Genomic DNA, 13,764 nt, shown 5'->3' on the forward strand with positions numbered 1-13,764 from the left:
GCGAGGGACAACCATATGAACTCGCATGGACTGGAATGGGTGGGCTGGGCTAATTTTCGCTCCCCGTGTACTAGGGGCCGGTGCGCGAGTCAGCTTCGCCACGCTATATTAATATAGCAATCATCCAATACACACGTGAGATCATCGTTGGGACAAGCAACACATCAAACCCAACAAAAAAAAAAACAGAAAAAAAATACCAACAACAGCAGCTCGACGTAGCGCGGATGGTTCGCCACCGCTCCGCCCTCCGGAGTCTTCCCACCACCATCCGAGGCATCGAACCACCACGTACCAAGCAGCACCTTCAAAAAGGTATGCGACGCCGACGACGCTGCTGCCCCAGACGTGTCCTAGGGTTTCCCCCCGACACACGGAGGAGTGGGGAATGGATCACGTCGACACCCTTCAGGAAGGAATGGCGACACCCACATGCGTCACCACATCGATGCCGGCAGAATCGGCAAGGATTTCTCCCGAACCCCAAACCCCACTACCCGACCAATTCGGAGCCAACCACCTAGCTCCCAACACACCAACATGCGCCACCATAGTCTTGAAGCCTCCCACGTTGTCTTGTTGAGATCGCCACCACGAGCCCTGGAGGACGAAGAGAAGGAGTGCTGGGAAGCGAGGACGACGGGACTAGAGCCGCACGGGAGGGAACCACCAACACCACAATCGTGCGGGAGGCCAGTGCCTACCGCACCGCTGCGGCAGCCATCCGGACACGGCTACAGGGGCATACCAAGCCACTCGGGCCCGGTCAGGCCCAGATCGAGCCCGTAAAGCCCCGACCACCATGCTGCAGCGCGCCGACGCCAGCTGAGGCACCACGAACCTGCCTAGCGTACCTTCGCCGCCTCTCGGGACTACCATGCACAACATGCATCAGCGCCAGCCCGCCCAGACCCACATGGGGTCCAAAGGGCCCCAGATCTGGGCCGAGCAGGCGCCATCGCGCCACCTCGCCGCCAATGGTAGCCCCGCCACCCAGCAGATCTCCCGTGCCCATAGCAGGCCATCCCGCCGCCGAGGAGCACCCCACGGAATCGCACCGCCCCGTGCCGGAACGTCACCGCGAGGGGACAGGCTAGGGGCCGCCACCGCTGGCGCCGCCCGGGCCACGCCCAACTACGGATGCCAGCGATAGCAGCCGAAGGGAGGGATGAGGGAGGGGCTCTAGAGGAAGGGGGTAGGGGACGCGACCGGTTGCCCGCGGGGGCGACGCGGTCGCAAGTGAAGGATCCCAGCCGCTTGATTCAGTTGCGCAAGTCGTTTAATTTGGATCCTCTCGCACCATCTTCTTCCTCTCCCGTGTCGGTACTCGTCGGCCGCGCAAGACGTCGTGCTTGCCAACCACTCCGTCTCCTTGCTCGTCCTTGGCCCCGTCCTCGCCGGCCACCAAGTGTTGTCTTCGTCAGTAGGCATCACCGCCGCATCTCCTCCTCACCCCTTGCACGGGGTTGTGTGAGAAACGGTCGAAGATTCAACGCCGTTCATGGAAGTAGCAGAAAAAACGCCGGTAGTAGCAAAAATCATGGATGTAGCAAAATCCCTCACCGGTAGTAGCAAAAACCAACTACGGTTGCAGCAAAATCATCTTGCCACCGTCGACGGTCTCATCTCCTCCATGATGGATGTAGCAAAAACCCTCGTCGGTAGTAGCAAAAACCAACTACGGTTGGAGCAAAATCATCTTGCCACCGTCGACGGTCTCATCTCCTCCATGATGGATGTAGCAAAAAACCCTCGTCGGTAGTAGCAAAAACCAACTACGGTTGCAACATTTAATCTCGACGATGTCGTCGGTTTCAGCACCGCCATGATGGATGTAGAAAAATCCCACACAGGTATTAGCAAAATTTGAGGACGGATGCAACAAAAAAGGCGCCATTATTGTAGGTCGCAACTCCCTCGTGATGGATCCAGCAAATTTCGTCGCCAGTAGTAACAAATTTCGTCAACGTCAACGGTTGCAGCTTCTGGCTCAACCGGTTGCAGCTCCCCGGGGGTGGAGAGGATTCCACGGCGGTGTTGTGGCAGCAACAGATTGTAGCTTTTTCCCCAACCCGTTCGAGCTAAAAAACTGACCGGATGTAGCACCGGAGTGTCGTCTTCCATCAGTCTACTTGTCCATCACATCACCCATGGTCGCTGCCGCCCCCAGTTGTAGCACCACCACACCAAAATACACCATCGTTCCCGAGGGAGAGGGGGAGCCACGCGAGCGCCGTAGCTATTGGGAGAGAGAGATGTACAAGCATCGCGTCAGGGAGCTGCTCGCCGGAACAAGTTGTCGTGCATGGGCTGACCATGGCCGGGAAAGGTCGGGGATTAGGAGGAGAAAGACGGGCGACATGAATGATTGTGTGGCGTCAGGGGCAGGAAAATACAAACAAGGGAAGAAAAGAAGCGATGCATGTGGGACCATCAGCGAGCGAGAGGTGTAGATGGTTAGCGAGCGAGAGGGACCGGCCAAAGGTTCGGCCGACGTGTAGACGTAGGGATGTCAATGGGTATCCAATACCCACGTATCCTGCGGGTAAAAACTCTATTAGGGTAAGGGTATGGGAAAAAACATACCCATGGATATATAAATAAGAAAATATGAAACCCATCGGGTAGAGCGGGTACGGGTATGGGATCATATAACCCATACCCATATACCCATATAAAATCTATGTAAACTTAAAATTATCTCTACAATCTACACTATATCAATAATTTATGAATTGAAAGTGTATGCCTATGCGTTGTTGTTTACGACTATATGATGTTGTTTTATAAGTAATCTATCTTTGTAAACTATATGATAAAATGCATTTTATAACTGTAAGTTGTTTAAATTGATGTTTGCAAATATGGGTAATTTAACTCACGGGTACCCGTCTACCCTGTCGGGTAACGGGTATGGGAAAAAATTATACCCGTTGATGGGTATGGGTATGGGTGATGGGTAATATCAGATGGCGCGGGTAAGGGTATGGGGAGGCTCCACCCGTACCCATACCCTGCGGGTGCCATCCCTATGTAGATGTGAAGGGTTTACCTTTGGATATGGGAATCGTTTCCCATCCGCGCGCCGGCCGCCCCCTCGTGCGCGCGGGCTCATGCAACATTTTTTCACCCGCGCGCTTCGATGGTCAGTGAATGCAACATTTTTCCTCTAAATATGTTGCAACCAGCGTCATATTTGCTGCAACGTTTTTTTACTATTTTTTGTCCCAGTAAAAAAACTGCATATACGTTTGGTTGCAACTCTAGTTCGTCTTATTTTTCGTTACAATCGATGTTTTTTTTACTTTTGTTACAACCGGAATCATGTTTTGCTGCAACCTTCATTAAAAAAGTTGCATACATGTCACGTAAATATTTGCTACAACCGGCGTTTGACTTTTGCTACCACGCACCATCAGCTTCGTTTTTTTGCTACGATCACGTAGATTTTTTTTTACTACAAATTTTGTTTTTTGTTGCAATCGTTAAAAAAATTGCTGCATCGCATCGAAATTTTGCTGCATAAGAGGAAAAATGTTGCATGCGGATCCAACGATGCGGACGACGCGGGGTTAGTGGATCATGCGGCTCGCGCGCAGCCGGCCGAAAGTTTGGACCGGCGCGCCGACACAGATCAGTCCCCTTTGGATATCCTCTCGGCGGCGCCTTTGCATCGCCGTTGAGTTTTCTTCTCCACTGCATATCCTCTTTGTCACCGTCTACTGGTCTCTAGTGACATCTACGGGCCTGGAGTTTACGAGCTAGGTTACTAATCAAGGGACGTGATGGATGGTTTGGCAGCAAACGGTGTCATGAATGAGATGGAAACAATGATGGAGGAAGTTGGGCTGACAGAAGACAATCTATATTCTGTAAGATGTTGTGGTGAGTGGTTGTGGTTGAGGATGATGAATTGCCAAAGAAGACAACTCAGTGGATGGCGATTGCCCACGTCCATATAGACAACCCCTACAACCAATATTGGTTCTTCACGAACATGAGGGTCGCTTCGGATGTGGAAAAGGAAGTCATGTTTCATCCACTCAATGACAATCTTTATACCCTGCACTTCTCGGGCCTTGGAGATTGGGAATGTGTCATAGAAGAAGCGTCATGGCCTTTAGATTCCAAATGGTTTTCATCGCTCCACATGACAGATTCACTAGACCGTCGATGATTGCTCTGAATACGGTGGACATACACTAGTAGAAAAAGGGTCTTTGGCCTGAACCCTTTAGTCCCGGCCTGCCTCTGGGCCGGGACTAAAGGCCCGACCACGTCGCCCCAAATCGCACGAGGCTTTGGCCCCGGCTCGTAAGGAGCCTTTAGTCCCGGTTTGTGTCTCGAACCGGGACTAAAGGGTTTGAAGGATTTACTCTCGGTTCGTGTCTTGGACCTTTAGTCCCGATTTGTGTCTCGAACCGGGACTAAAGGTCTATCCTTTAGTTCCGGTTGGTGTCTTGAACCGGGACTAAAGGTGTTTAGATTTTTTTTTTCTGTTTTTAAATTCTTGTTTGTAGTTTCTGTTTTAAATTGCTTATATCTTTTAGGATATTTGATGTATTTGATTGGTTCTTTTTGCATTAGATTCAAAAAAAAATTCTAGTTTCTGTTTGTGCCATTAGTTTTCAAATTTGAATGGCTTAATTTGATTTTTTTTTAAATTTGCTTCAAACCCAGTTTTTGAATATCTTGAGTTTACAAATAGTTTTTAATTTAATTATTTTTGCTCCCACTCATGTGTTAGATTCTTGTCACAGTAAGATTTATTTGGTTATTTTTAGAATAATTTAAATTAGGATTTTAATTAAAGAAATATTGTTTTGCTTATATAGTTGTTTTAGTCATTTAATTGTTGTTTTTTATTATTTTTAGTCAGTTCTTTCTGTAGATTTTAACATGTTGTACTATGGTGCATATTTAATGCACAAAACAATCTACAGTTCAATTAATTTTAAAAAAATGCCTTTGTAGCAGATGGGTTTTCGTCTGAAACCTTGATACTTTGAGTTTTGTAGAAAATAAACAAAAATAATAAAATCTTCACAAAATAAACAAAAATGATAAAATCTTCAAAAAATAAAATCCTTTGAGATGTTGTTAGGTTTTAGTGTCTACTCCCTTCGTTCCTAAATATAAGTCTTTTTAGAGATTGAACTAGTGGACTATATACGGATGTATATAGACATACTTTAGTATATAAATTCACTCATTTTGCTCCGTATGTAGACCATTAGTGAAATCTCTTAAAAGACTTATATTTAGGAACGGAGGGAGTAGTCGGTATAGAAATTTTGAGATATGAATTTTGACCGTTTTTGCAAAAAAAGGAAAAAAAAATAAGCGGCCATAACTTTTGCATACGACGTCCAAAAAAAATTAATATATAAAAAAAAACTAGAAAAAATTGTTACTCGATTTCACCCGGGCTTGCCCGGTGAAGTTTTCCCACATGCTCAAAATTCCAAATGAAAAAAAAGTTATTTCAAAAAGAAGTTTTTTCCAAAAAAAAGAAAAATAATTTTATTTAAAAATATTATGTTGTTTTCATTGAAATTCACTATTATTGTTACTTATTAAGTTTATTTTAATAATTGTTTGTAATTCAAAAAAATTAAATCATGTAACATGACATCAAGACCCAAGTTGTTTAGGATTGATAGCTTAATATTGTCAGGAAAACAACAAGTGCACACTTGGCAACTAGGGGCGATAGAACCAGAAAGTTAAGCGTGCTCGGGCTGAAGCAGTGAAAGGATGGGTGATCGGCCGGGAAGTTAGACGATTTGAAATGAGTGATCCACGCTAGAGCAGTGAGGATGGGTGATTAGAGATTAAATTGTCAAATAATTCAAAGATTAGAAAATTGGAATAAAACATAAAAAATATTCAAAAAAATTTTTTGAAAAAAATTAAAAAAAAATCTACCTTTTCGGGTCAAACAAACAAAAAAAAACAGACGGATCCTTTAGTCCCAGTTCGTAAGTAGAACCGGGACTAAAGATACTCCCTCCGAGGCGGCCACGTGGAGCACCTTTGGTCCCGGCTTGGAACAGAGCCGGGACTAAAGGTTAGGCCTTTACTCCCGGTTGGTGAACCGGGACTAAAGCCCCTTACGGGCCGGGACTAAAGGCCCTGTCCCCACTAGTGATATGGATCCAAATCCATGATCGACCATATGATTTATTTCCTTTGATCAAGTCTCTATCGACAACGATGGGTGGATATATCTTTTTTTAAGATCTAACTACGTTGGCCCTAATATTTATAGCAAAAAGCAGTGGGATAACAAAGTGGGGGTGAAGATCCGAGCATCGTCGAACGGTTGACCACAGGTCGGTCATAAGTCAGGAAAAAAAGAAAAGCCTAAAAAGACTCCTAATGAGGAATCTCTCACTGTGGGTCCCCGAAGGGGCTCTCAATGTATAGCTCACACAAGTCTCCATTTCTTTTGAAGGTGATTTTGAAGAGTCTCTGAGGATAGATGTGAGTAAACCACTGAAGAATGTCGTCTCTATCGCCAAGAAAAATTAAAGGGGAATCTTTAGAGTTAAATATGAAAACAAACGGATTGGTGTGCCGCTTTGCGGTAACTTGGGGGCACGATACGGCTCAAATGTATCTATTTTCCAAACAATTATGCTATTGATTTGACCTTTAATTTGCATGATTTAAATAAAACTAACCGGGATTGACTTTGTTTTTAGTAAAATTGCCATGGTGTTACTTTTTTTCACAAATTAAAGGGCTCCAAATTGGACGAGGATTTTTGATATTTTTTGTGAAAAATAAGAAGATTGACGGATCGAAGATGAACTAGAGTGGGCCACCAGGGAGCCACGTGGCATCCCCCCTATTCATGCCATGTGGTTGTGTGGGTACCACCTTCCATCAACTAATTCGCCTAATAATTCCACATATCCCCGAAAAATCATAGAAAATTCTCGACACATTTTACAACATGAAGTTGTCGCCATCTCATGTTCTTCGTCTAGATATCCGATATGCTATTGTTTTGGTCTCTAATTGGCATGATTTCAATGAAAATGATCGGGATTGACGTTGTTTTCAGTAAAACTGCCATGATGTTACTTTTCCCAAAAATTAAAGGATCCAAATTGGGCGAGGAGTTTTGATATTTTTTTTGTGAAAATAAAGAAGATTAGCGGATCAAAGATGAACTAGAGTGGGCCACCAGAGATCCACGTGGCCTGGTGCCCCCTATTTGTGCCACGTGGTTGCATGAGCACTGCCTTACATTAACTCATTCTTCTAAAATTTTCATATATTCCAAAAAAATCATAAAAAATCCCTGACACGTTTTACAATATGAAGTTGTCGCCACCTCATGTTCTTTGCCCAGATATCCGCTCTTCTAACGCCCAATATGTGGTTCTAGCCTCACGAAGACTTGTGATTCTCGCTATGGATAGAAGTGCATATTGGAGTCACCCCAACTTGTGACGTGTCAGTAAGAAGGTGTCCATCACAAAATAATACCATACAAGTAGAGAAGCTAGAGATATGAGTGTTTAAGTTGGCTTACACTCGCGACAACATCAGTAATACAATACACCAATACATCACAATCATCATACCATAAGACAGGGTGTGAGTACGGACAAGAAGCAAATTGGCCTAAGAGGCCCCAAATAAATGAAAGCAACGTCCGCCCTGCTAATCCCAGTCTGCTAAACAGGAACCCATCCTCTAATCGTCATCGAATAAGAAAGAAGAACTCCAAATGGAAAACATGGATCACTCTCACGTCAAAGCTTCGCTTTACCTATACCTGCATCTGGTGTTATAGTAATCCGTGAGTCTTTTGGAACTCAACAATCTCATTACTATGGATTTCAAAGCTAATAATATTTGAATGAGTATAAAATGATTAAGTGATGCGATTGTAGCAAGCACTAAGTATTTGTAAACCAACTAATCTTGCTAGTACTAGAACAAGAAGAGATAAATCCTTTTTTGGAAAAGGAGGTTAAACACACGGCCTCTGTATCAATCGATGCATGCAACCATCTATATTAATTATTACACAAAGGTATGACAAGAACATACATCAATCCATCCCAAGCCACCACTCACACCTACGAACTCGATAATGCGGAGTGCCCTCACTCCTCATATCTAAAACTAGTGACGCCGCCAATCCATCGAAATAACGTATCAGGATAACAGCCGGTGCAGCAGACCTAAAGCGCACACCACATGCGCACGTTCTAGAAGACGTCATCACCATCGGACCACTGACCCATCTCCAGGAGAGAGATCCGCATCATCCTTACCGGTTCGTACATCCAGTGACGCCACCACGGCGCTCAACGGTGTCACCCTCTGCGCTCATTCGTCCAGACACGAAGACTCTGGAAGAACCGTCGTGCGTAGCACCTACCAACCCATGCATGACTCAACGTAACACCTGTTGGCCAGGCATGACTTGACAACTCCACCAAAGCTCCCTGCAAGACAAAGCCGCTCCACCTCCTGCATCTGGCATCCAATGCTGCTCCACAAATGATGCTCCCAAGAAAGAAACGACACCGCAATACCGCCATCGTCCGACCTAATATGATCAAGAAGTGATTCTGAACACCTACTTACGAGTCAATCATAACCCCACCATGTTCTCTTGTTGATCCCAATTGCACAAGAAAAGACGATCATGGTTACACATGTGGCTGACAACTTTTAGTTAATTTAGTTTAAAGTTCTCTACAACTGGATATTATAAATTTTCAAGTCGCCATATAACCGCAGACACAGTTTTTGAAATATTTAATCCTACAAGGGTGCTTCAACTTATCCAATTACAAATTTATCACACACCTACATTGAAAACCTCAACATCAGGATAGCCTGAAGCATCGTTGGAGTCCGGTGTACAAGCCTTTCATCCAAGGTAAAACTAGTCCAGTAAAACCGCATGACGTGCCGTCACCCCGATTGGAGCCGCGCACACAACCGAATGAACACTACGTACGGCAACCAAAAACCCAAGTTGCCCCATGTGGCACCGCAAGTGGCTCAAATTAAGTGGTGGTTGTTTGAAACCGCGCACATCTCATTAAGTGGTAAGGCTCGGAGATGGTATTGTTCAGGCCGGTGAACATTTTTTGGCTAGAGGAGGAAGACCTGGCGGATGAGATGGTAAGATGGAAGCTGGTTGATGCAATGAAGGAAAGAATTGCTTGGTAATGCAGTGGAGGGATTGAAAAGGACGTGGATGTCGCCTAGAGGGGGGGGGGGTGAATAGGCGCTTTAAAATAGTTAAGCGCTTAGTGGTTTCTTACTCGGTCTCCTCATCTGAATAGATGGTCGCACGCTTCAACTAGAATCCAAACCATAGTAGAACGGGTGGTTTAGGCTTGAACAAATGCGGAATAAAACTAACGTTTAATAAGTCAAGCACAAAACCTACAAACAACTAGGCTCACCTATGTGCACCAACAACTTATGCTAAGCAAGATAAACAACTAAGTGATAGCAAGATATATTACAATAAATAATATGTCTATCACAAAGTAAAGTGCATAAGTAAAGGGTTCGGGTAAGAGATAACCGAGGCACGGGGAGACGATGATGTATCCCGAAGTTCACACCCTTGCGGATGCTAATCTCCGTTAGAGCGGTGTGGAGGCACAATGCTCCCCAAGATGCCACTAAGGCCACCGTAATCTCCTCACGCCCTCGCACAATGCAAGATGCCGTGATTCCACTAAGGGATCCTTGAGGGCGGTCACCGAACCCGTACAAATGGCAACCCTTGGGGGCGGTCACCAAACCCGTACACGTGGCAACCCTTGGGGGCGGTTACCGGTACCCGTACAAATTGCTCGGGGCAATCTCCACAACATAATTGGAGTCCCCGACGCTTCCCGGAGCTTCACACCACAATGATTGAGCTCCGAGACACCACCAAGCTTCTAGGACGCCAAAGCATCCACGAAGAAGAATATCAAGGGTACTAAGTACCAAAGGTAGTAAGCTTCTCAACTTGTCACTTCCACGTATAACCGTGGAGAACTCAAACCGATGCAACTAATGCAATGGCAAGAACACACGAAGTGGTCAAGTCCCTCGCACTCAAATCCCTCCACAACAACAAAAGCTATGGAGAAATATGAGAGGAAGAACAAGGAGCTCACAAAGAACTCCAAGATCAAGATCCAATGGGTTCCCCTCACATAGAGGAGAAAGTGATTGGTGGAGATGTGGATCTAGATCTCCTCTCTCTTTTCCCTCAAGAACAAGCAAGAATCATTGGAGGGATAGAGAGTAATCAAGCTCTAAGAATATCAACAATGGAGGTAGAACAAGAGCTCAACGGATGGATAAGACCAAGGGGGAAGAAGACCCCCTTTATATAGTGGGGGAAGGAATCAGACCGTTACCCCCACTTTCTGCCCGAGCTCCAGCGGTACTACCGCTCGCTGCAGCGGTACTACCGCTGGCACTCCAGCGGTACTACCGCCAGCTAGTGGTACTACCGCTGGCCCCAGCGGTACTACCGTTGGGCCCCTGGTAGTGCAACGGCACTACCACCGCCAAGAAAGTCTTCGCAAAAAGGTCCGTCCACGAACAACCGCTAGGCAGGCGGTACTAAGCTCCTGGAGCGGTACTACCGCTGACCAGGGGCGGTACTACCGCCAGCAAGCGGTACTACCATTAGGGCCAGCGGTACTACCGCCAACTCTAGCGGTACTACCGCTAGGTCCAGCGGTACTACCGCTCGCCACTGAAACAGCCATAACTTTCGCATACGAGCTCCGAATCGAGCAAACCCAAGCTTGTTGGATTCAGGACGACAAGGGCTATCCAAATCTTAAGACCATGCGGTTATGAATATGCCAATGATATAAAGATGTGAGTCCTCTAAGAATGAAGAACCGGCAAACACTCCAACATCGAAAACATCATAGTAGTTGCATATGGACTCCGTTTTCGATGAACTCGAGCTTGTCATGAAGATGACCATAAGCTCTAAAACTCACAAAGAGAAACACCAAATAAGAACCAAGAAGTATGATGCAAGGATGCAAATGGTTTGAGCTCTCAACGAACGATACGATCAAGCTACTCACTTGAGAGCCCCCCTTGATAGTACAGCAATCTATCCTAACCAGAAAACCTATCAAGGGCAAACCTATACCTTGCACCTCGTCCTCTTGAGCTAGATGATGATGATCTTGGCTTCCTCAAGATGGACCACCTTTCTTGATTGTGTTGGCTTGATGAAGACTAGTTGATTGCTCCCCCATACTCACTATGTGTGAGCCACTCTTCAGCATATCTTCACAAGTCCATTGCCACCACAATGGACGGCAAGCTTCAAGCATGCTGTCTTCGTGCTGATCCACTTGAACTTGCACATCGCAATCTTGATGACGATCACAACTTGACGTCATACTTCATGGGTTGTATGAGATCTTCCCTTTGACGCAAGACCATGGAAACACACCTAACCCCCACATAGAACTCTCACGAAGACCATGGGTTAGTACACAAATACGTAATGGACAATGCTTACCATACCATGGGATCACTTGATCCCTCTCGGTACATCTTGTACGCTTTGTGTGTTGATCATCTTGATTTACTCTTTGTCTGAGATCTTGATCAACCATGTGTCTCTATGACCATTCTTTGGATAATACCTTGAATACCATCTTGGTCATCATATAAACTCCTTGAACCCAACAGATGGACTTCAAGAAGTGCCTATGGACAAATCATATAAATGTAACTTAAGGCAACCATTAGTCCATAGGAATTGTCATCAAGTACCAAAACCACATATGGAGATATATGTGATCCCTCTCGGTACATCTTGTACGCTTTGTGTGTTGATCATCTTGATTTACTCTTTGTCTGAGATCTTGATCAACCATGTGTCTCTATGACCATTCTTTGGATAATACCTTGAATACCATCTTGGTCATCATATAAACTCCTTGAACCCAACAGATGGACTTCAAGAAGTGCCTATGGACAAATCCTATAAATGTAACTTAAGGCAACCATTAGTCCATAGGAATTGTCATCAAGTACCAAAACCACATATGGAGATATATGCTCCAACAAGGATGATCACTAGATGTGGGGGAAGAGGAATATGTCAATTGTGTAAGTGTCTCTACCCTCGTGGGAGCGCCACATGATGTATATGTTGATACCGGAGAGACCCATCTCTCATTAGGTTACAGGTGACGGTAGCATATATCATGCATATGATATTATTGTATGATACTACCTTCATAGTGCATAGTATCATAAAGTAGTATCATAGATGACTTTATTTATTGACATGCATGACACATAGTAGCACATCATTTAACATGTTACGGTATTTACCTATGTTACTCTAACCCTCTCTTTCTTCTTTAATTGTCTACCACATCAGCATATTTGCTAGTCTTATATACATGATATTACCTTAGTTAATTTCATTATGGCCAGCCTAAGGTGATAAAGATAAACCAAAACAGGAAGATCTTCTATCTACTAACTACTCTCGTCATTTGACTTGATGTACAAGGGTGCTTGCCTAACATGACATGATGGCCTGACATACATGTTACATGTTCAACAATGCTGATAGGTGTTGGTGCAAACAAAGAATGTGTCAATTGGGATTGACTCGACAGTTCCTAAACAAAATGAACGACGTTGTCTTTCTTTCTAAATGATCTCATCTACTATCCCTATAAAAGCATAGAAGGACAGATCTAACTAAACGTATTAGCCGTCTGATTAAGTGACTTAATGATCTACAGTCTACTAACGAAATGCTGCTAATCCCTACGGCTTTGTCTCACGTCCTCGCGCCGCTTGCCCGACCCCTCACACCCCGCTCCTCACCTCCTCTCCCACCCCCGATTCAGTCGCCGCCGCAACCACCATCTTCCCCACCTCCGACCTCCTCTCCCTCCCACCTCCGGTGCCCCTCTCTCCGGCCACCGCCGCCCCATCCTCACACCCCCCTTCCCCTCACATTCTCTCCCTACCCTAACGTCCCAGACCGAGATCGGGCCGGACAGGAGACGGCCTGCATCCATGCCACATCTAGGTCGCCATGGATACAGAGGTGATCGAGGTAGGCTCCTTGGTCGAGCGTCGAGAGAAGAGGTAGTATCATCGTGGTTCTCCTCCACTCTGTCCTCAAGGCTTCTAGCGGACAGGAGGCGGCCTCCATGCGCCAAGGTTGGCGACGGCAGGACGGTCGGCCGTCATCCTACTCCTCTCACTAGTGGAAAACGGGCCTTTGGCCGGGACCCTTTAGTCCCGGCCTGCCTTTGGGCCGAGACTAAAGGCCCAGCCACGTCGCCCCAATTCTCAATGCCTCCCTCGAGGCTTTAGTCCCGGCCTGTAAGGAGCCTTTAGTCCCGGTTCGTGTCCCAAACCGGGACTAAAGGGCTACGCGGTGGGCAGTCCGCATGTGCGCCACCTTTAGTCCCGGTTTGTGTCTCAAACCGGGACTAAAGTCCTCTGCCTATATATAGCAGAGCCCCCCTCTCCCCTCTTCCTTGCATTTTTCTTGGATGGAGGATTGTGGGTGGGTGCTAGCTCTCCACTTTTTTTGATGCACTAGAGGTGTTTGTTGAAATGTGTGTTAGAGCGATGCCGCTTTAGTTCACCGAACACAACTACGATATGAGATGCCTGAGCCACGCTTAAACCTCTTCCTCTTTATTTCTACTTATTCTAAAAGGTTAGCAACTATATTTCCTCGTTTAGACCGTGCGGTACTAATTT

This window comes from Hordeum vulgare, chromosome 6H (genome assembly GCF_904849725.1).
Source record: "Hordeum vulgare subsp. vulgare chromosome 6H, MorexV3_pseudomolecules_assembly, whole genome shotgun sequence".
Taxonomy (NCBI): Eukaryota; Viridiplantae; Streptophyta; class Magnoliopsida; order Poales; family Poaceae; genus Hordeum; species Hordeum vulgare.